General features: G+C 35.8%; 1 protein-coding gene across 7 annotated transcripts in view; it reads left to right on the top strand.

The window, feature by feature from the left end:
* The window catches only part of STARD13 (StAR related lipid transfer domain containing 13), a 557,207-nt gene that overhangs the window by 117,987 nt on the left and 414,898 nt on the right, over positions 1 to 24,322 (top strand). Inside the window, exons 1-5 of one of the 7 annotated variants that reach the window (XM_012465551.3) lie at positions 11,626 to 11,692; positions 12,224 to 12,363; positions 15,497 to 15,598; positions 17,216 to 17,253; positions 21,100 to 21,215. The exons of 1 other annotated variant lie outside the window; for it this stretch is intronic. The gene's annotated coding sequence lies outside the window, so the exon portion shown is untranslated. Of the gene's footprint in view, positions 1 to 5,399; positions 5,419 to 11,625; positions 11,693 to 12,223; positions 12,364 to 15,496; positions 15,599 to 17,215; positions 17,254 to 21,099; positions 21,216 to 24,322 lie in introns of those variants that run through there. 5 more of the 7 variants (XM_012465554.3, XM_064361751.1, XM_064361750.1 and 2 more) reach the window with 5 other exon arrangements.

Raw genomic sequence — 24,322 nt, 5'->3', positions numbered from 1 at the left:
ATCTAAGTCCTCTATTCTGTTCCATTGGTCTATATGTCTGTTTTTATGCCAGTACCATGCTGATTTGGTTACTATAGATATTTTATAGTCTATTTTGAAGTCAAGGCAGTGGGTTGCCTCTAGCATTGTTCTTTTTTGCTCAGAATTGCTTTAGCTATATGAGGTCTTTGGTGGTGCCATATAAATTTTATGATTTTTTTCTGTTTCTGTGAAGAATATCATTGGTATTTTCATAGGGATTATATTGGATCTGTGAACCGCTGTCATAACAATATTAATTCTTCCAACTCATAAGCATAGAATATCTTTTCATTTTTCTGTGCCCTCTTCAATTTCGTTCATCAGTGTTTTACAGTTTTCCCTGTAGAGATCTTTCACATCTTTGATTTAACTGATTCCTAGGTAACTGATATCATTTGTGGCCAAAAGCAACAAATACAATTTTTTAAAAATCAAACCTCATAAACTTAGCAATATCTTACTACATTCAATCTTAGATCTTCCAACAGCTTATGCTTACAATTTTACCTTCGTGGCAAGGGTTTCTTTGGTTGTCTTCTTTATTCCCTCAACTAATTCTAGGAAGTTCTCTGTAATATATATAATTTTGCTTTTAATTATTGATATTTTATCATTTTACATAGCATATTTGTAAAAATGTTTTTAATCAACCAATTTAGTTAAAGTAATTCCTTTTCCCCAAAATGAACACCATTTTGCTATATATACTTTATTTATTCAACAAACATGGATTGAGGACCTATTTGGTACTCTAGGGCATATAAAGATCAATAAGACAGGACCACTAGACTTTAGAATATTTAGTGTTATGTACATCATTTACTTGTGCCTATTTAGAAAATATGCACAGTTAAAGATATATATAAATTACCACATAATTTCAGATGAGAAACAAGCTTACTGTTGTTTGTGGGGAATCCAGGAAGGTTTCCTGAAGGAAGTGTCATAAGACCTAAGCTTAAGTATTGGATAGACATTGAACATGTGGAAATGGAAGTTATTCTAGGCAAAGAGAAAAATGTGAGGAAAGTCATATAGGTAAAAAGATGCAGGCAGCCAGATCGGAGAATCAACAGAAGTTAAGTCCCTTGAGGACATGGCCATAAAGAAAATTACAGATGATAGAAATAAACTTTTCTAGTTTTTTTTAAAGGCAGTAAATTGCTAAAATAAATGTGAAGACTTGACTTTGGATCTTGTAAATTTGGATCCCATATCTTCAAATATTACACACCAGATACATTCAAGCAATATTTACAATGGATCTATATCTTGTACAAAAAAGGGAGCATTTAAATGATGTTCAGAATTGAGTAACATTCAAGACTATAACTCATTCACTATCCTCAGCAATGGAGATGTTATCTCAGATATGAATATTCGGAAAAACCTGAAGTGAAATAAGCTGCTAAATTTTTAAAAAGATGACCAGTTCTCTAAGGCTAAGAAAACTGAAGGCCAAAATGTGTTACTTTTTAACTTGTGGCTGCAGTTTAAGCAGAAGGAAATGACAGCACATTAGTCATATTATGTACTACAATAACAGCTCTAGAGTGGGGTCATTATTAAATGATGACATCTTCGGAATTGTCTGACTAATGCTGTAAATCATCTCTGTGCTGTACTAAGTGTTAGAGTGTAATATTTTTTATATCTCTGGATTGCAAGGGATTAGCAATAGCTCTACAAAGCAACTAATTTAGGAAGATTTAAAATGAGCAGACAAGTTATTCATGACTGTTCATGGTATTAAACTTGACACACTGGCAGAGGCTGTAAAGAATTTCAGGCAGGTACACTGTCACAGATTTTTAAAATCCAATTTGAAACATATATCTAAAGATACTCACAAAGACATTTTTTTTGAAAGACAAGAAATGCAACAGAGGAAATGAAACATTTCTAAGTAACACAGAAAATAAGAAGATATAATATTTCTAAAAGTGATCACAGGGATCACAGAGTCTGTAAGAGAAAAACATCTTCAATTTGGAAGTAAATAGTTGCAGAATGAAAATTATAAAAAAGAATTCAAGCAAATAATTTTTATTAGTTTGGCCAAAACGTCCATGTTTTTTGCAAAGATTTTAGGCCCTAGAATAAATCCTATAGACTTGTGTTTTCTGTTTTTTTAACCAAAATCAACAATATACTGGATTTCCTCTTCATGCAAGGCTAACATCTATCTGTTAGAAATCCAGAATAAAAAAGAAAAAATCATTCCAAGTTATTTTGATTAATAATTTTACAAGCTTATGAATTTTTATACCAAACTAAAAGAAGTAAAAAGGCTAAAGTGGTAACATAGACAAGATTCTTACACAATTTTACTACAATGCTGGCAACAGTGGCCTCTGAGAGATATAACACCTTTATAAAATTTAGTAATGCCTACCCTGAAGGCATTTAAAATATATGCTATCATCAGTCCAAAGAATTTAAGTCACATAGCTATTGTCAACAGATTGTAGAATAAAGAGAGATGGAAATAAACTCAAACGCAAGATTGCATTTAATTATGTGAGGCTTTATTTGAAAGGCTCTGATTTTGTGTCTGTAAATCTTTTCAATCTAACCAAAGCATTACAACAAATACCTGAGGCTTACCTGAAAATATTACTGACTTTGAAATATTTTTAAAGATGGGTAATAAGACGTTTAACAATGTAAAAATGGTCAAGAGCTTGTGTGCTTACAAATGAATTTTTAAGTTATATATTCTGAAAGGTGGTTAATCTGTTGCTGCCAAAACCCATTCCAATTCATTTGGCAACAATGTTTATGATGCTGTAATGGCTCCTTTATTGTGACCCACGGTATGCAAGACTGATTATGTATACTCTGTCTAGATTTTGAGGTGGCATTTCCCATGTCATTTTGCCATACTAGATCCTGTTGAAAAGGGGAAAAAACAAACCTGAGCCTTTCGCATTTTGAAGACTAATCCTTTTCTCTTTAAAATAATTTATTTGGTTTTCTTAGGAAATTATGCTTTGCAGCAGTCTCTATAAGGACAGTCCGACTTTTTAAAAAGTTTAAACTTACAACCTATGTATTTAAGTTTTCAGACCAAATTCAAGGTCTGAATTAAAGGTAAGAACTAATCACTTAAGAACTAATGTTGCACTAATATTTAATATCCTGCTTGTATGTATAAGACAATAGTGTGGTGTAGCTATGTGAACAGCCATAGGGAAAAAATACAGACCATCCTTAAAACAATACCTACCATGTCAGCGATACTTTTTTATTTCATATTAAGCTCTTAGAACCTGAAAATCCAAATGTCTTAGCACAGTTGCTATACTTTTTATTACCTTAACCTACTAATCATCTAAGATTCTTATGAGTATTTTTTTGCTTCTTGTAAATAAAAATTAAGAAATTTTTTTTATCTTCATGAAATAATCAATGCTTTTAAATTTTATTATTCAGTCACCTTATTTAGCTTAGGTAAATAAGAATAAAATGCCAGTGCACTGTGAGATATTCTTAAATCTTAAAATCCTTCTAAATTAATTGTTCCATATTCAACAGAACTTAATGCCAATGCATAAATGACCACAGCAGAACACTGGTCTTACCCTAAAGCTGTCACATCCTAATTCCTTTCCTTTGGCTTATTTTGTCTCAGTTTTCTATGTCTCTCTCAAGGTTACATTACAAAATTATCTCTATATACTTGCTTTTCCATATGTTTTCTCTCTTCTTCTCAGGGCCCTGTTTTGTTGTAATTTAAAAAATTATCTTCAAGAAAAATTACCATATTTTTACAAACATTGTATCCTAAATTCCCAAATTTGTGAAAAAAGTACAAATATGTAAATACACATATGTAAAATTTTATACAGTAGGAATGTTCATTGGGGAGACACTATTGAAACTGACACAAAGCGTTTCATAGAAATTTGCTTAAACAAATCAAATTTTATCTAACACAATAGTTATATCTGTGTAACCCAGCCATCAAAGCTGAAAAACTAAATTCAGTTGTTTAGTAAATTTAATGACAAATTCTGATCAATACGTGGCCAAAAGAATAAGAAAACAGTATATCATAAAAGCCAAAAAGCATCTGCTGGGAAATGACTACTTTTGTGAATACTTAAAAGACACATAAATGTACTATTTTTTTAACTTTTTCTAAAGTATTATAATTGGCAGGGCTCAAATTAGTAAACTTATTTCAACACTTTATTAAACATTTCAAATATTTTATCCACATCAAGTGTCAGGTGCTTAAAATGTGCTACTCTGAAAAAAGTATGATCTGCATCAATACTCTTACTTTAAAATAATTATTGTTATAATTTATCCATATGTGAAATATAAAAATTGTCATTAGGACATGTATTAGGCTTAAATTGATTACAAATACAAAAATATCAATTTTGACTGGAATCCCAGCTACTCAGGAGACTGAGACAGGAGAATCATTTGAGCCCGGGAGGTGGAGGTTGTAGTGAGTGGAGATTGTGCCACTGCACTGCAGCCTGGGTGACAGAGTGAGACTGTCTCCAAAAAAAAAAAAATTAATTTGACAACACAATAATAAACTTGGCTCATCACAAAGGAGCATGGTTATTAAAATGAGTTTAGCAGAATAGTCAATTCAGACTTATTTCCAAAGAATTACTTAGTTTAAATGATAGATAGTTTGAGATTTAAAATGTGGCAAACTGAAAGATTAGAAAGTCTGAGAATGTAACTCAGAAATAGGGCAGTATAAGGGCTACAGAGATTCAAATACCACTGACTGATAAAGAAAAGAAAAATTGGTCCAATACTTAGTCAAAATGTGATTATCGGTACTATTAGTCCAAAATTAAAAGTATTAATAAGTCTATTAATTATAGCAAATATACTGCTAAAAAGCTGTAACAACCAAGACACCTTTAACAGCTGAACCAACTTATTTCTCATTTTGTCTTAGACAAATGCTTCTTGCCACAAATATTCATTATACATCTATTTACATATTATGTTATTAGAAAATAGAAAAAATCAGAAAAGGGGACTTCTACATACAATAGAAATTATTTTTGAATAAAAATTTGATGCCGGAATCCTAATCCAATTCCTGTATCAAACTCAACCAATTCTTGGTTGAAAGTAAACTACAGTATCATTTTATAGAGTGTTTACTGATTAAATTAGCCAGTATAAATTATAATATTAATAGCCATAATAAATAAATGTTATAAAATGGTCCATTTATTTTTCTATAAAGGAATACCTAACGCTGGGTTATTTATGAAGAAAGGAGGTTTACTTGGCTCACAGTTCTCCAGGCTGTACAAGAAGCATGGTACCAGCAGCTGCTTCTGGTGAGGGCCTCAGGCTGTTTCCATTTATGGTTGAAGATGAAGGGGAACCAGCATGTGCAGAGATCACATGGTAAGAGAGGAAGCAAGACAGAGAAGCCAGAAAATCAATAGGAGGGAGGTGCCAGGCTCTTAACAACCAGCTCTGTTAGGAACAAATAGAGAACTCACTCATTATCACAAGGAGGGCACCAAGCCATGTGTCAGGGATCCACCCCCACATCTGAAACATCTCCCATTAGGCCCCACCTCCAACACTAGGGATCAAATTTCAACGTGCCATTTGGAGGAGTCCAACAAACCAAATGATAGCAATAATGCTCCCAAAATACATCAGGTATATGAAATATAGCATTACTATTGAAGTGTGCTTTACATCATATCTCCCTGCTTCATTAGTGAATTTATTACAAGGTAGGTTTAAAATGAGGCAAAGAACATGCATCTTTCCTTCCTTGATTTAAATGATTCATCAATAATTATCCAAACACATGGTACTAGCCTATTAGGGAAATACCATGGTTTTAAGACAGTAGTTATTCTCAACCTTTTTTTTCTTCTTTTCATGACGGCTCATTCAGGATAGAGGAGTGGGGTGGGGGCAACTTAAGTCCAGTAAACACAGTAACAGTGATTTAAATAAAATTGAGACGTAGAAGACAACAGGCAAATTATAACAGCTAGCAATTATAAAAGAACAAAACAATGTGCAAATGTTAAAATTCACATAATTCTAAAAATGTAGTAAGTGGAAGAACAGCAATAATCAAGAATAATTAACATCTCATTGTAACTTGGTAATAAACTGTCAGAAAGTATTCTTTTTGAATAGTATGGGTATTCCAGATTGCCTGCATGTGTGCACATAGAGCAGAGTTTGCAAAGGTGCCAAAAGTTGGTGGCACCAAACAATTAAATGGAGTACTGAATTAGAATCCTTAGTTATTTGTGGTAATGCAGTAATTTTAGTCTATGAATACCAAATTTAGTAAGCCTGAATGACTCACACAGCAGGTTACTACTAAGAAGCCTTTAGTTGTCAGAATAATTGAGTCTATGAAATTGGGGTCATTCATATGTAAGTACAGAAAATGAGCCTTGTATATTTCCATATTGACCTTGCTTTAGAGCAAGACTGATTTAGGGAACCCAGTGTCTGAAACAATCTCAAATAATCTTCTTAAAAGAGATACAATTAAATAATCTAATGGAATAAAGTATCTAAAATATACAGATAAAAACAAGAAAGTGTGAATAACATTTAATTTTATAAAAACATAAAAGGTACAGTCTTATTTATCTGATATAATTTGGTGATAAAAACTTACATTTTTATTTTATTTTTTGAAATGGAGTCTTGCTCTGTGGCCAGGCTGGGGTGCAGTGGCACGATCTCGGCTCACTACAACTTCCACATCCTGGGTTCAAGAGATTTGTGTGCCTCAGCTTCCTAAGTAGCTGGGATTACAGGAACGAGCCACCACATCCAGCTAATTTTTGTATTTTTAGTAGAGATGGGGTTTCACCATGTTGGCCAGGGTGTTCTCGATCTCCTGACCTTGTGATCCACCCGCTCTGGCCTCCCAAAGTGCTGGGATTACAGGCGTGAGCCACTGTGGCCGGCCAACTTACACTTTTTTTTTTTTTTAAAGATGGGGTTTCCATCTGGAGTCAATTTTAGTGTAAGGTGTCAGGAAAGGGTCGAGTTTCTGCTTTCTGCATATGGTTAGCCAGTTTTCCCAACACCACTTATTGAACAGGTAATCCTTTCCCCATTGCTTGTTTTTATCAAGTTTGTCAAAGATCGGATGGTTGTAGATATGTTATGTTGCCTCCAACGCGTCTGTTCTGTTCCATTGGTCTATATCTCTGTTTTGGTACCAGTACCATGCTGTTTTGATTACTGTAGCCTTGTAGTATAGTTTGATGTCCAGTAGTGTGATGCCTCCCGCTTTGTTCTTTTTGCTTAGAATTGACTTGGCCATGCGGGCTCTCCTTTGGTTCCATATGAAGTTTAAGGTGGTTTTTTCCAGTTCTGTGAAGAAGGTCATTGATAGCTTGATGGGGATAGCGCTGAATCTGTAAATTACTTTGGGCAATATGGCCATTATCATGATATTGATTCTTCCTAACCATGAACATGGAATGTTTCTCCATCTGTTTGTGTCCTCTCTTATTTCGTTGAGCAGTGGTTTGTAGTTCTCCTTGAAGAGGTCCTTTACATCCTTTGTTAGTTGTATTCCTAGGTATTTTATTCTCTTTGTAGCAATTGTGAATGGCAGTTCGTTCTTGATTTGGCTCTCTTTAAGTCTGTTATTGGTGTATAGGAATGCTTGTGATTTTTGCACATTGATTTTGTATCCCGAGACTTTGCTGAAGTTGCTTATCAGTTTCAGGAGATTTTGGGCTGAGATGATGGGGTCTTCTAGATAGCCAATCATGTCATCTGCAAATAGAGACAATTTGACTTCCTCCTTTCCTAATTGAATACCCTTTATTTCTTTTTCTTGCCTGATTGCTCTGGCTAGAACTTCCAATACTATATTGAATAGGAGTGGTGAGAGAGGGCATCCTTGTCTAGTGCCAGATTTCAAAGGGAATGCTTCCAGTTTTTGCCCATTCAGTATGATATTGGCTGTTGGTTTGCGGATTAAAGACTTAAACATAAGACCTAACACCATAAAAACCCTAGAAGGAAACCTAGGCAAAACCATTCAGGACATAGGCGTAGGCAAGGACTTTATGACCAAAACACCAAAAGCATTGGCAACAAAAGCCAAAATAGACAAATGGAACCTAATCAAACTCCACAGCTTCTGCACGGTGAAAGAAACAGTCAATAGAGTGAATCGGCAACCAACAGAATGGGAAAAAATTTTTGCAGCCTACCCGTCTGACAAAGGGCTGATATCCAGAATTTACAATGAACTAAAACAGATTTACAAGAAAAAAACAAACAAGCCCATTCAAAAATGGGCAAAGGATATGAACAGATACTTTATGAGGCCAACAAGCATATGAAAAAATGCTCATCATCACTGGTCATTAGAGAAATGCAAATCAAAACTACATTGAGATACCATCTCACGCCAGTTAGAATGGCGATCATTAAAAAAATCTGGAGACAACAGATGCTGGAGAGGATGTGGAGAAATAGGAACACTCTTACACTGTTGGTGGGAGTGTAAATTAGTTCAACCATTGTGGAAGACAGTGTGGCGATTCCTCAAGGACCTAGAAATAGAAATTCCATTTGACCCAGCAATCCCATTACTGGGTATATATCCAAAGGATTATAAATCGTTCTACTATAAGGACACATGCACACGAATGTTCACTGCAGCACAGTTTACAATATCAAAGACCTGGAACCAACCCAAATGCCCATCGATGATAGACTAAGAAAAATGTGGCACATATACACCATGGAATATTATGCAGCCATCAAAAATGATGAGTTCACGTCCTTTGTAGGGACATGGACAAACCTGGAAACCATCATTCTCAGCAAACTGACACAAGAACACAAAATCAAACATTGTATGTTCTCACTCATAGACGGGTATTGAACAATGGGAACACATGGACACAGGGAGGGGAGCACTATACACTGGGGTCTGTTGTGGGGGAATGGGGGGGCAGCGGGGGGTGGGGAGTTGGGAGAGACAGCATGGGGAGAAATGCCAGATATAGGTGAAGGGGAGGAAGGCAGCAAATCACACTGCCACATATGCACCTATGCAACAACCTTGCATGTTCTTCACATGTACCCCAAAACCTAAAATGCAATAAAAAAAAATAAATATGAAAAAAAAAAAAGATGGGGTTTCACTATGTTGATCAGGCTAGTCTTGAACTCCCGACCTCAGGTGATCCTCCCGCCTTGGCCTCCAAAGTGCTTGGATTACAGGCGTGACCAACTTACACTTTTAAACAGCACGGATCCATTCCTCAAAGCTCACAATGAATCCATTCCTTTAATAAGTTCAATAAAGTTACTAAGATTGCTTTTGATTAATGGAAACCTTACTGAATTATTGCAAAATCATTTCAGTTGTCTTGATTTTTAGATACATTAATTTGTAGTTCTATCAGTTATTTTTATAGTAGTTACAGTAGAGCAAACATTCCAAACTCTTTTGTCTTAGAAATAATTTTTACAATGAACATAAACTTATCTAACAATATCTGTATTTCTGTTTGTAGCAAGCATAAAAGTTCCAGTGTACAGCACACTTTACTGTATGATTTAATTACTGTGTCAAAGACAGTGGCACAGTCAGAATTTGACAGAATTGAGAAAAGTCTTCCTGAAAAGATGAGACAAGTTCTGAGATGATCGTTTTTCACAATAAAAGCATTGTGTACATTTATAAATGGCATGGTAGGGCTGGGAGTGGGCTGGGAGTAGAGAATTCAGTAAAACAAGGCAACTTGAAGAAATGCAAAAGACTGAAAAAATCTGGCATCTTCCAAAGGGTAAAACTAGAATGTTTGTTTAAACTGTTCTGTCCTCAATTCTAGTCATTTCTAATTGACTTATTTAACCGCTAATGTAAAGAATAGAAATTACTTCATAATAATTGAAATATTTAGTTACTTGGTATTACAGCACCGTCTATCACATGATCATATACAGAATACATTTCTATGAACTAGTTGGTTTAGTCTATGAACATTCATTTATGTAGCTCTTTCCTGGTTCTAGGGTTTAGTTTACTACTACTCATCCACGGAGTCAAAAGGACTACTTACTAACTTACGCAGGCTTAGTATCACGAGTGTAATTCAGTACCGTCTCTTCTGCAATAGCAAAAAGCATTACCGACAACGCAATCCTAAACTCTAAATTATACCAGGTGTGGTCCTAGTACCAACAGCATCAGAATCACCTGAGATTTTTTAGAGCTACACTTACCCAGCTCTATCCCCAAACCTTCCCTCCCAGTTATATTATAACCTCTGGGGTTGAGGCCCAGCAATTTGTTTTAACAAGCCCTCTAGAGAATCTGGATGCATGCTCAAGTTTGAGAACCACTACCATAGTAAGGAGAAATACAATGGAACAGTGAAGTTAACATGTGCTATCTAAATTCTAAGGGAAATTTGTTTAACTTTCACTATGTATTTTGATATCCACAGCACCATTACAATAAAACATTAAAAAGAACATTGTTAGTCCTCCAAGCCTAAAGGAAAGTCTAGGTTTACAAAAAAGAACTCATTCCTAAAAGACAATGTGATTTTGCTAACTTTGGGGGACTTATTTTTCCTTTCTCTGATTATCTAAAAGAAACATGATAAGCAAACAAATCTACATTCAGTCTTTTCTGAAACTTCCATGGTCTATTTTAAAGCCAATTATCTACTACACTCTGCTTCTCTCGATGGGTTCCTAACCCATACACAGCAGGCTTTTACAACAGCGCTTTAATAGGTGAAGGGAAACAAAAGCTTTTACGGCAGAAGCCAATGTAAGCCACAAAGCTCATGCCATCTTCCCACCAAGCAATTAATACAGGGCCCCAGTCCTCACAGACTAATGAATTGATGCGGGGAAGACTGGGAATGACCCAGGAACAACGCATAAGGAAGCACAAAATAAAAGGAAACCGTTTCTTCTGGACTTAAAACTAGAGAAAGAACCCAGTTTCTGCTTTATTTTGGGTTTGTAAAGCTCCTCGTACAGGCAGCTTCCGCTTCAGAGTCGCCGCAAAGTCCCTCCCGCGCGGGAACTCGGCGGGGCGGAGACTCGGGTCCCTCCCCGTCCAGGGCGGGAGAAAGGCAAGCGGGGGCCGTGGTTTCTCTGGAAGGTTCCGAGAGAAGGGCGCGTGCCCCCTTAGCGGATGGCTAGAGAGTGGGCACCAGATGGCGCTGCCGCACCGAGAGCCAGAGCCTGGGCCGTTGGGGAGACGGGAAGGGGCGTCACCAGATTTCCTTCCTTTGCGTTCGTCGCCGGAAATGTGTGCCGGAGCCGGCCTCTGGTCCCGGATATTAAGACTTCTGGAGGGTTCCCGCGTGAGGGCGGGGCCAGAACCGGAACCGAACGGCGACCGTCGGACCTCGAAGCGGAAGCCCCGGGCGGCTCCTGCGGGCGCTGGTTGCTAGTGCGCGCGCCTCGTCTTGGCGGGAGCGCGAGGGGGCGGGGTCTCGCCCTGCGTCTGCGCACTTTGGGGACGTAGGCGCCGCCTGTGTGTACTTCTTTCTGCATCTTTGCACGTTTGCTGGCGGGGCAGGGAGGAAACGGTGGCGTAATGGGTTTTGTTTTAACTCCCGCCCACGGGGTTTGGTTTCTGGCTGTGAGTCAGTTTTCTGGAAGGCTTTGTGGAAAGTTAATGGTATAAGAGGTAAAACTGGAATTGTACTTTCTTCTTAGTCCTTAGCGATCCAAATGCTGGCTGGGTGCGGTCCCAGTGCTGAGATGGACCCAGCCTTCCCCTCTAAATCTTAGTGAACCGGCTTGATCCCCTAGTCTGTTCATCTTTAAGAATTTATTCTGAGAAGGTAGGGATGGCACAAGAAATTAAAAGGTCACGCGGACGAATAGGTCACTCGGACGAATAGACTATTCATGTGGAACCAAAAAATTTTAAAATTATTTGAGAAAGCATGTCTTTTTTTTTTTTTTTAATTTTTTAGCAAGCGATTCTCTTAAGGAGTTACTTTGAATAGTTTATTTTTGTCAATACACAGTTTTATATTCTGTGTTTTGTGGTGTGGCCTTGGTCTTTTATCAAATTTTAACTAAAGGAAAGCCTCTAGATGTGTTCCAAAGAAAAATTTTGTCAGTTTTTCGCTTTTACCTTCTAGAGGAAAACCAGTTTTAATAGATGGACCATAGTAGTTTCTGAAAGTGCGTTGGATTTTTTTGTTTTTAGATGCAGCAAGGAAACAACCAAGTATGTTGCAGAAATGAAATCTGTATGAATTTGCATCTGCCCTGTTTAATTTTAAACTAATTCTACAAATGTCAGCTGTGCAAAGTGCTCAGTTCTCCTGGAAAATTTCTTCAGCCTCGGTAAACACTTTTATCTTTGGATTTCAGAGTTCTTTGCAGTCTCTGCCCTATATAAAAACAATACTTGTAAAAGCCAGAGGTAAAGGAATATAGGCATTTAAGTAGATAATTTGAAAGAAACAGCAGTGGGCCAGGGGATATGAGAAAGATTGTCCGAAGTTGCTAAATAAGGGTATTAAATTGTTTTCTGCTAAAACCTTTTGATAGTCTTGATAGTTGGAATTGGAAAGAACCCTGCTGTGACTTGAGGAGTACCATGGTATCTGTTTATGTAAAAGCCAAGAAGACATTGCAATATCATTAAAAAGATGGGTCAGAAATAGGGCAAGAAGGAGGCAAGATATCCTGGGGGAAAAAAAGTGGAAAATGTTGGAAGATACTAGAAAACATGTAAAAGAGGTCAGAGCTGAAGCTGTAATAGGTCTGGAAAGAGTGAGTTGGAAGATGGCAAAATAGCTATTATTCCTCAAAATCAAATGTGTGGAATAAAGAATCAGTTTATCAATACATACTTCAGCTTTGGCTATATCCCATTTAACTGTTTAACTTTTTTAGACTTTCTTGTCTTTCTCTCCATTATATATAACCAACCTTAAATTGAGAGAGTGCTTCATTTTGCTACTATTATACTACTAAGTTACACTAACATGGCTCGTCAGAAGTTAAAGAATACACGTTTATTCAGAAATAGTGGCATTGAGATCACCCCTCTGCAGTTATCCTCAACTGGTATCCCTCACGTTTAGCACTTGTCTGGCAAAACTCAAACCATGGATGAACTCCTGCATGCGTTTATCTTTTCTGAGCTTGGCCCCAGTTGGTTAACTGTTGGGTGGACTAGTGTGATCTTACACCTAAATTGCCTCTGCATACTGATCAGCTTTCCTACTCCTTTTCTCTGGTGAATTTGCCCTTTCCTTCTGTAATCCAAATATCTCATTCTTTTCCCTCTTCAAATTATCAACTTCCTCCTCAACTAATGACTTTCCCTTATACATTATTGAAGAAAGAAGTGTGAGCCTAAGCCGAGAATTTTCTCATATTCCTACCATTGAATCTACTTGTGTCTGCACTCATCAAACATCCTTGTATAATAGTTCCCTTTACCCATGGTTTTGCTTTCCATAGTTTCAGTTACCCTCTGTCAACTGAGGTCCAAAAATATTCATTGGAAAATTGTAGAAATTATAAATTTGAAATTGCTAGAAATTCTAAGTAGTGTGATGAAATCTCACGCTGCCACTTTCTGTGCTTCTCAGGACGTGAATCCTCCCTTCGTTCAGCATCCACAATCAAAACTGTCACCATATCGCTGAGCTTGGATTCAAATAACCTTTATTTTATTTAGTAATGTCTCCAAGGCCCAATAGTAGTGATACTGGCAATTTGGATATGCCAAAAGCAGCCTTAAAGTGCTTCCTTTAAGTGGAAATGTGAAAGTTCTCAACTTAAGAAATCACCTAAGGTCATTAGGAACCAAGTGGTTGGTAAGAATCAATCTTCTATCTGTGAAATTATGAAGAAAGAAAAAGAAATACGTGTATAATATATTCAGGGTAGGGTACTCTGAAGTTTCAGGCATCCACTAGGTTCTTGGAACATATCCCCTGAGGCTAAGGGGGAACTACTATAGTTTAAAGGGGTGACATGTCTTTTTATTAAATGCTAACACTTGCTATTTTTAGTCTTAGTTTTAGCCACTAAGTAGGTGTTATGTTCAAAACTTTTGCCCATTTTAAATCTAAGTTATAATTGAGTTGTAGGAGTTATTTACATATTATGTGTATGCTGTATTTATCAGAAATATATGTTGTGAATATTTTTCTCCCAGTCTGTGGCCTGGTTTTTCATTTTCTTAATAGTATCTTTTAAAGAGCAGCTTTTGTAAGTTGTATTTTTTCTAGGAATTTCAAGACATGTAAAGCTACAGTAATCAATACAATGTGAGATTGCATTAAGAAAAGACATTTATCAATTGGATTGAATAGAATAGAAATCCAGTTGTACATATCCACATATTCATTAGCATAAAGCTATTCATAAAATCTTCTCTTTTCTAGGATTCACAATATATCTGATGCTTAGAATCTACTTAAATTTTTAGTATGGCACAATAACTGTTGATAGTCATATTTTTCAAAATAGAATTCTATTCTAGTAGCATTTATTTTTAAAAAATTATCCTTCATTGAATTATCTTGGCACCTTTATAAAAAATCTACTGATCTTCTGAATTTCTATTCTATTCAATTCTGTTGATAAGTATATCTGTTCTTAATGTAATCCCACATTGCATTGATTATTGTAGCTTTATACTTCTTGAAATCAGATAGTGAAAGTGTTTTTTTTCTCAAAATTACTTTGACCATTCTAAGTCTTTTGCATTTTAGTATAAATGTTTAAATTGTCATTTCAATTTCTACAAAATTCTGCTGGGATTTTTAATGGGATTCTGTTAAATTTATTAATCAGCTTGGAGAGAACTGACATCTTAAAAATACTGAGTTTTCAAATCTAGAACATAGCATATACTTCCCTTTATTTTCATCTTTAATTTCTGTTTGTAATTTTCAGCATACAGGTATTGCACATACATTGTTAAATTTCTTCCTACGTATTTCATAGTTTTTATTCTAAGTGTATTTTTTTTAGTTCAAATTTTCAGTTTGTTGGATCATTTTATTTGAGTTCTAGAATTTTCTTATGTATGGATTCTACATCTCTAGTATTAATACATTCACTAGTTTGTACCCGTTAACTCCAGTATTTGGATCATCTTTGGATCTTGTTTCTATCATATTTGTCTTCTGTTTCCTGGTATGCCCAGAAATTCTTGATAAAATGTTGTCTTTGTTTATGAAAACAAATATAATGGACTCTGAGTGCTGTTTTTTTACATCTATAAAGGATTTACTTTTGCTTCTTTTAGGAAGCTAGGCTAAGGGCAGAGCACCTTGATTGAATATGGAATTGAGATTATTTCAAACTGCTTTTAAGTCTTTGTTAGATCTGGTCTATTTCAGGTTCATTCTTACTCCTGGGCTGGCTTTTTCTGTGTCCCAGCTAAAAGCCCTGGTGTTATGCCTTCCCTCTTTGATGGGCTCTGAACTCTCATTTTTATTTTCTTAATCAGTGAACTCCTGAAAGGAAGCTCTTCTCAGCTTCTCTGCTTCTTAGTTGCCATTATCTGTGTGATTTCTCAGCCTCTGAAACAACTTCCAAATTGATGAATAAGGTAAGGGGGAAAACAGTCAAATATGGGCAGACTTCTCTGCACCCTTCTTTGGGATCTTGCACTCTCAAGATGCCATCAAAAAGATCATTTTTGTATTTTACCCAGATTTCCATAGTTTTTCACAGTTCAGAGGTGGGGGTCTGTCGTTTTTAAAAAAAATCCTCATAATATGAGAGTCTTGATGCTAATAAAGATAGGCTCTTTTTTTCTGAACCAGTGTCACTACTTTTTGTTTCTGATTCAGAAACAACACAGAAGACATGGGAGTGACTTTTCGTCTTACTTCTAGAGGTGTTTGTGGGGCCTCCTGGCAGTGATACCCCCTTGCCACAGATGAATTCCTAGGCAATGCTCCTATCTCTCTTTAGAGTTGGCCTGACTTTGTCTTCTGCATGGGGAAGCACCCTCTGTTCCTTTTGGTAAGAGATCAGGGTAGTTGTGTTTCCATGCAAGCCAAACATGACTATGCTGTAGCTGTAAATTCAGTCTGTCACCTTTGATACTCTTAAAGTACAAGCATATGTTCTAGTCAGGCAAGAAGAAATACATCTTTTCTATTCCTTTTTTTTTTTTTTTTGGATGCCAGTAAAGAAATACATACTTCCTGGCCCAGCCCGAGAGTAGATTGGGTTTTTTACTGTAATTTCAAGGAATATTTATATAAAATATTGCCCACAGTCTGTGAGTGTACTGTAGAAAGATTGAATGATCAGGACTTAATCCAAGACCCCTACTTTCTGCATGGGTGTAATTGAGCAAGTTATTTAACTTTTCTGAGCCTCAGTTTTCCTAAAGTATCAAATAAGATATCTACTTGCCAGGGTTTGATTTTAAAAAGATTGTTTGTAAAATGTCTGATGCATAATGGGTTCTATTATTGTTTATAAAATTATTTATACAAAAAGTTTTAACTTCGGGGGGAATGTTAATCATAACTTGTCCATATAGCAGCAGTATTTGGAACCCACAATATTTCCAGATTTCTGCTCATCACTTTGTTTTATTCAGTAAACACTGATTGGACTCCTAGTGAATGCTGAATGCTGCACTAGTATGCAAAACTAGTGAAACAGTAACCTGTCTCACAGCCATGTAAACAACTTGTTCATTTTATTGAAAGCCATGATCAGAAATGTGAAAATTTTATCATCTATACTGTTCAAGTGTAATACGTTGTGGTATTTGTTCTCTTGCTGCTATTTAATGAATCCTGAAATTGTTTTTGTAACCTAAAATAAAATTTTTACTGTGATAAAATAACCTAAAAAAACTCTGATTAAAAAGTTTATTTAATGTGGAATAAAATTCAATGTAAAGTAGCTCTAATATGAATAGCAAGGGAATTTTGTTACTAACAAACCAATAGAACAATATAATGAGGCAGTTTCACTAAGTCTGTATGACAAATTGGAACCTGAACTCTGCTCCAGTGTATTAATAATTAGTCTGACTTTTACAGAGGATAGACTGTCATCAGGCATCGCAGGGAAATTCTGTTCAGTAAGCAGGCAGAAGCGATTTCTTCTTTCTTTAAAGAGGAAATCTAGGTTGTTTTATAGTTGAGTGTTCATTAAAAGAGCAATCTGCCAGTTTTTCCCTTTTAATTCTGCTTTTCAGATTGTGCTAGCCCAGAGAGAGTTGTAAACCCCTTGAAGGTAAGACATTGGCTTCAGTTTTTATCAAGTCAACTCTCATATGCATCCCTAATGTTTATCTAATTTTTACCCTATCAAGAGAGCATAATCATTATGCAGTAAATATGGACTGAGTAATATTACAACATTCTGAGATTTATGAAACTCTTCCATGATAGGAGAATATATTTCAGAATCAAATACTCTATTTCTTGAACTTCATTTTCTTTATTATTTTTTGATTCATTTTCATTTTCCTAACTTATAGAATAAAGAAATGCAGCTTGGAACAGTTAAAATAAAAAGTTATTGATGATAAAACAGTCAAATGTTGTTACACTAAATTTCATAAATTCCTGGTTTTAAAAATATGTATGATATAATGACATGTTAAATAATGGCCAATACAATTTAGTTGTCTTATTCGCCATTTCTGCTTTGCTTCACCGTTTTACTGTTTTGTTTTCCACCTTTGAGTCTTCAGTTCTCTAAATATGTATATTTAATTTATTTACATGCACACACAGAAAATGAAATGTCAAATCTAGAGTAGCTTTCCCATAACCCTGCTCTATTCGTGTCTCAAAAATCACCAATGCCCTTATTCTAGATTATGATGAGGACTAGCTGGGGTGTTAAGTCTGACCTCTGTGTGTTCTGTAAGGGATCACTCAGTCCTCTTCCATTCCAGTAATTTAAGTATAGATTTTCAGACTGTCATCTTGCCTTTTATAATGTGCTTAGATGGAATTGGTAAAACAAATGTGCCTTTTATTTCCCTGAATGGGGTTGTTGTAAAGAAACAAGAAGAAGCCATAAATAAGGGTGCAAAGTTCCCTTTATCCCCGAAACACAAATAGTCACATTTGAGGGCTAGAACATATTTAATTCAGCTTTTGTGTAAAGAGAAAGAATATAAGTTTTTATGTTCAAAATAAAGTTGACCTTGGTACAAAACAACATGTTCTAAGAACTTTCTTCTCCTTTGGAGCAGGACTTTGTTATATCTCTAATTAACACAATTAAGTTATTTTGAAAATCAAAGCAGTTAATTGATGTTTTTCTCTTTCATCTCTTCCTGGAAGTTGTATTTTTAAGTTACTAAAATACAATTTCATCTTTAATTGATTGCCTTTGATTATCTGTGGTAAAACTTAAAATACAAAATATCTTTTACTTAATTGTATTGATTTGAAATTGTTATAGTTCAAGAATATTTGTATGTATCTCTTCTACACTTCTTTGAAACCATCAATATTAAGTTTAAATGAAGACACGGGGCTAAAATTTCCAGTCAGTGCTTTTTACACTTTTGCTTTTATTTTTGGCTACTTGTATTCAGATTTATGCAATGATGAAAACTCTTTTTTTTTTTTTTTTTTTTCTGGAGACAGAGTTTTGCTCTTGTCGCCCAGGCTGGAGTGCAATGGCATGATCTTGGCTCACTGCAGCCTCTGCCTTCCAGGTTCAAGCTATTCTCTAGCCTCAGCCTCCTGAGTAGCTGGGATTACAGGCATGCACTACCACACCAGGCTAATTTTTGTATTTTTATTTTATTTATCTATTTATTTTGAGACAGAGTCTTGCTCTGTCACCCAGGCTGGAGTACAGTGGCATGATCTCGACTCACTGCAACCTCAACCTCCTGAGTTCAAGCGATTCTTCGGCTTCAGCCTCCGGAGTAGCTGGGACTATAGGCACACGCCACCATACCAAGCTAATTTTTGTATTTTTAGTAGAGTTGGGGTTTCACCGTATTGGCCACACTGGTCTTGAAATCATGACCTTGTGATCCGCCCGCCTCAGTCTCCCAAAGTGCTGGGATTATAGGTGTGAGCCACTGCACCCAGCCAATTTTTTTATTTTTATTAGAGAGGGGTTTCACCATGTTGGCCAGGCTGGTCTCCAACTCCTGACCTCAGGTGATCCGCCCGCCTCAGCCTCCAAAAGTGCTAGGATTACAGGCCTGCGCCACTGCACCCGGCCCAGTTCTCCTTTTATTATATCCAAATTCTGGGCATAATATCTTCTTTCGTCAAGAAAATGGTACCTTTTAATTTTTCTACTTTCCATCTTTGGGTTTAATGTTTCATTTGTAATAAATAGTTTGGATGGTAGATACCCATAACTCGAATAATAAGAGGAAAATAATGTTTTTATAAAATAGTGTTAAAATAGGCACAATCCTTAATCTCATAGTGCTTATATTAGACACTTAGATTAAGAAGAAGTTACATATATACAAAGGCCACTGAAATGTATAATTATTTTAATAGTATTTTAACAGTGCATTCTATATGTAAAACATACATTAGAAAAAGTTCCTGTTCTCCTGCTTAACACTGTACATGATCACAAAATGCATTTATGAAAAAAAGCATATGGTTTCAAATATCTCTAAGACAAGGATTACATGACTAAGTTAAATATTTGATAAGCAAGAGACCTTTTTTAAAATGTTGAATTTCAAAGGCTACCTGTTGCATTACATTTAAAACCAGACAGAAAACACACACCTCTTTCTGTCTTATTTCTTCAGTATTCTTAAACTACTTAGTGGAAACTTGACGCAGAGCAGTGCATCATCCAGTTAGGTCATGTTGCTCTCACTGAACTTGAGTATCATTCCAGAGAAGATATTCTAAAACTCTGATAACTCAAAATAATTTGTAAAGACCTAATATTTTATGGTAGGAGGCTCTAGGACATAAAATAGACATTCTGTTGATGAGAAATCTGAGACTATAGAAAAAGTGAAAAGTACACCCAGCTACTAAAGAGTGATTTTAAGGTTGCTAATAGGCTCTCTTTGCTTGCCCCAGAGCATTCCTATTGTGATATTATCACTTATCTCTACTTATTGATCAGTTGTCAGTTACTTTTGAAAAATTCTAAGCACGAAGTTCTGACCAGTTTTCTGATGAACATAAAGTAAGTATAAGATATTTCCTTCCTTTCTAGGAACTTTGAGAGTAATTGAAGAAAAGAGACAATTTCTTGTAATGGGAAGCACCTTAGGATAAAGTGTGCTTTGAGAGCAGAGAAACGCATAATAACATTCAGCATTTGTTAAGGGATGAGCATCTGCTTAGAGCTTTATATCCAGTCCTCACAGGCATGATCAGGATGGCTGGGGAAGTTTCCGTGGAGGAAGTGCTCAGGTGTTTGAAAGTTTTATTGACATCAAATACCATGAAATTGTAAACAAAGGCTTTGGTTTAAATTGCATGTGATCTTACCATGTACTTCCTAGCCTTTTTCAATTTATATAAGCTTAAATCCACTTATTTACCATGCGCAATACTTTTATTAAATGGAATCAACTTGATAGGGTAAACAAAAAAGCTTTGTTTTTTTCTTACTGTTGTTTCTTCAAATATGTGCAAGGAATATTTCTTTTCTACTTTGAATGATTTCTCCTTTGGTTACCTTTTGGCACAAGAACAATTTCATTTAAATATTCAGAACTTTCAGACAAAAATCACATAGCTCCATAATGTTACCTAATTTAAAGCTGCTTCCCATTGCTGAGACCTGCTATGGGCAGGCCTATAGGGTGATTTCTTCTTTGTTTTTCTATCTTGCTTTATTGCTCCTTATCCAGTCTGCTACCTGCAGTGTCTTATCTTGCAGGGACTTACCATGTAGAAAGGACTTCGGGAAAAGATCCAGCTTTGCATGGTTACTACTCTAACAATCTGGAACTGACATTCTTGGGGCTTTGACTGACACTATAAAAGTACCTCTTTATGTTCCTCTGTCTGGAATCTCCAGTGACAATTCTCAGATTTGCCTTTTTCCCCACTGGCCACTTAGAACTTAAGCCAACATTTAGCCATGGTTGACTGATACCTTCATCCCACCCAGGTTCTTGCTGTTGGGATCCCGTTGCCCCAGTCCCTTTGGAGATATTTCTTGGCTGATTTCTTCATCTGGAAGGTGATCTGCTCCACCAGAACCATTTGGACTTCCTTGACCCAGTTGTATGTGGAAATACAGTAATCTTACAAGACCACTGCTACACCTTTAGATTCCTCATGTCTGTATTAGACACCAGATATGAATCAGATTAATTCATAATTACATGAAATACAAATAAACACTTGCTCAGAAGTACAACCTTTTTATTATACCCAAATGACATAAATTTCTCTCCTGTTTTCATGAAAGGAATTTCGTACACATACTATCCCAGGTATATTGATAGCATACAAGTAAAAGTCAAAGCATTACAGCTTTGACAAAAATAAAAATGCTTTTAGACTTCAAGATGGAAAAATTTTTTACAAGCACAGCCATAAAAGAAAACTCAATCAAGGGACCAGAAGGAATGCTAAAAATTATAATTCAAGAAAACTTTTCTGAAAAAAGATTAAAAGTTACATATTGAAAGAGTTCACCGTACACCTAAAAATATCAACCCAGAATTATAGCATCAAGATAGTCTACCACAATTACTGGGTTTTAGTTTTTTTAAATCCTTTGAATATTTAGAGGGGAAAAAAAGCACATGATTTATAAGAGATTATAATTAGATAAACTTCAATTTTTTTCAATAGCAATTCATTCTGCTAAAAGAAAATAAAGTAACATAATTGAGATTCTCAAGGGAAAAAAAGTATATGCCAAGCACTGTGTGTCCAGCAAAACTTACTTTTTAGCAAAAGGGCACAAGGACTCATGAGATCTTTCTGAAGAGTCTGCTAGAGAATGAGCTTCAGGTAAAGTGAGCAGAGTGACAGCCTACGGACTGTGCTGAGCTGCAATAGAGACTTTATAGTAGAATTAAGGCTAAATAAAGGCTAAGAGAAAATAGTTTATAATCGCTAAAAAGATGGGACAAGAGAGAATGGGGACAGCAAATGCAAAGCCTTTTTTAGTGTTTTCAGTAATCTTGGTGGTAGCATTAGGATTGTTATTTTGAGACTATTATGTGTATAATACGAGATAAACAAATGAGTAATTATGGAATATTCTAATTCTGTCATTGTCTGTGTCCTTGAGAACCAAGATTCTCAGTTTGGAAGAAAAGAGGTAGAGATATAATAGATTAGAGACTAAGTAAGAGTCCTGCAGTCTTAAATTTACATTGGAAGTATTGAATATGAACTAATGAGATTTCTCTCTCTCACCACCCTTCTCTTCCTATCTCTATGTCCATTGAAAACACCTAGAAACAATGACCAACCTAGTGGTAATGACTATCCCTATTGCTTGGACTGTGTTCTTGAGATAGATAATTTCTTATTTAAAGAAGCCAGGGCTTCTAGGAGAAACTTGTATTTCTAGGCTTAAGGAAGGAAATAGACAAGATGAATCTAGAACAGCTTGTGATACTATGGCAAGGAAGCTATCAAACACTACCAGGGTCTCAGACAAGGCACCCACTGGCCAAGGATAGAACAAGTTGAATGTCATTCACAAGAATAATTGCAGTGGATTGAAACTTGTTAAATATATTTAAATCCATGGTTCATAAGGATACTTTTTTAAAAACAGCTGATTGCCTTTAGAGCATAATAGCGGTATTAGTCTGTTTTCAACACTGCTGAAAAAGACACACCCAAGACTGAACAGTTTATGAAAGGAAGAGGTTTAATGGGCTCACAGTTCCATGTGGCTGGGGAGGCCTCACAATTACGGTGGAAGGTGAAAGGCATGTCTCACAGGGTGGCAGACAAGAGAAGAGAGGTTGTGCAGGGAAACTCCCCTTTATAAAATCATCAGATCTCATGAGACTTATTCACTATTACAGGAATAGTACAGGAAAGACCTGCCCCCATGATTCAGTTACCTCCCACCCGATCCCTCCCATAACACGTGGAACTGTGGGAGCTATAATTCAAGATGAGATTTGGGTGGGGATACAGCCAAACCATATCAATAGAGAACCAATTCATTATCTTGAAAACTAATAAATGAAGGAAAGGATGAAGTATTCTGCTTTCCTATATGACTGTAACACTGTGTAGTCAAATAGTAAATGAGGAAAAATATGTCTGTATAAACATATTCCAACTCATAGATGAAAAAAGAATTAACATATTACTGTGTTGCAGCCCCTAATGAATGAATAGATGTAGGTATTTCACATGACTAGCTGCTAATATCATTAAAAAGAAAGACAGCTAGACATTATATACCTCTTGATGGAAGCACACAGCACTACCTATAGTTACATTAAAGGGATTAAACCCTAATCTTAATTAGCTCCTGGTTTTCAGAAAAACAGAAGACAAGAAAAAGTTGAAATGTGCTATTGAATATGCAATTTGCAAAATTCAGATTAGGAAAACTTGGATTTTTTCAACAGATAAACTATAACAAAAATAAGTTACAATTGAAAAGACAAAACACATCAAAAAATGTATAAAAGGGCAGGACTACACTTTAATGACTAAGGATGTACATGAATACCTAAAGATGAATCTCAGTGATAAACAATGAAAAATGCAAGGAAATAATTACTGTAAGAGCCACAATAATGGTGACATGGTTAGGGGTTGCGGGGAAGGAGAATTGCCATTGATATGGGATATTTGGAGGGATCTCGGTCGGGGGAGTTCTTGCAAAGTTTGACTTCTTGATATGGTAGTGGTTAGAAGATTGTTCACCTTAATTTATGAAGCTATACATGTGTTTTGTGTGCTTTTCTGTATTTCTCCTTTATTTCACAATAAAAATAAGATTTTGAAGAAGCATTCATCAAAAAATCGGGAGCAGAGACAAGGGAGAATTAAGTTCAAATTTAAAATATTGGGATACCAGCAGTTATTATGCATGTTTTTTTTAACTCTTTGATATTTATGTAGGCTCCTTATCTTTTTTCATTTTCTCAGTTGTAAAACACATCAATAAAAAAAATTTCGTAGGGTTTCCATTACCTACAGCAAAATTTCAAACTCCTTAATATGTGGCTTCTTATCTGGGGTTCCCCATTTACCTCCTACAGATGATTTTCTGCCAGTACCCCCTAGGCACCGTCAGATGGACTTAGATAAAATCCTCACTATTCTTTGAACATGCTGTATTCTTTTTGGGCTTTCATGCCTTTGGGATTCCCTTCCCCTGAAATACTGCTATTCATCCT

The sequence above is a fragment of the Aotus nancymaae genome, unplaced genomic scaffold (genome assembly GCF_030222135.1).
Source record: "Aotus nancymaae isolate 86718 unplaced genomic scaffold, 86718_ANA_hifiasm-v0.15.2.pri h1tg000043l, whole genome shotgun sequence".
Taxonomy (NCBI): Eukaryota; Metazoa; Chordata; class Mammalia; order Primates; family Aotidae; genus Aotus; species Aotus nancymaae.
The sequence above is the reverse complement of the archived record's forward strand: the minus strand, read 5'-3'. Positions and strand labels throughout refer to the sequence as shown.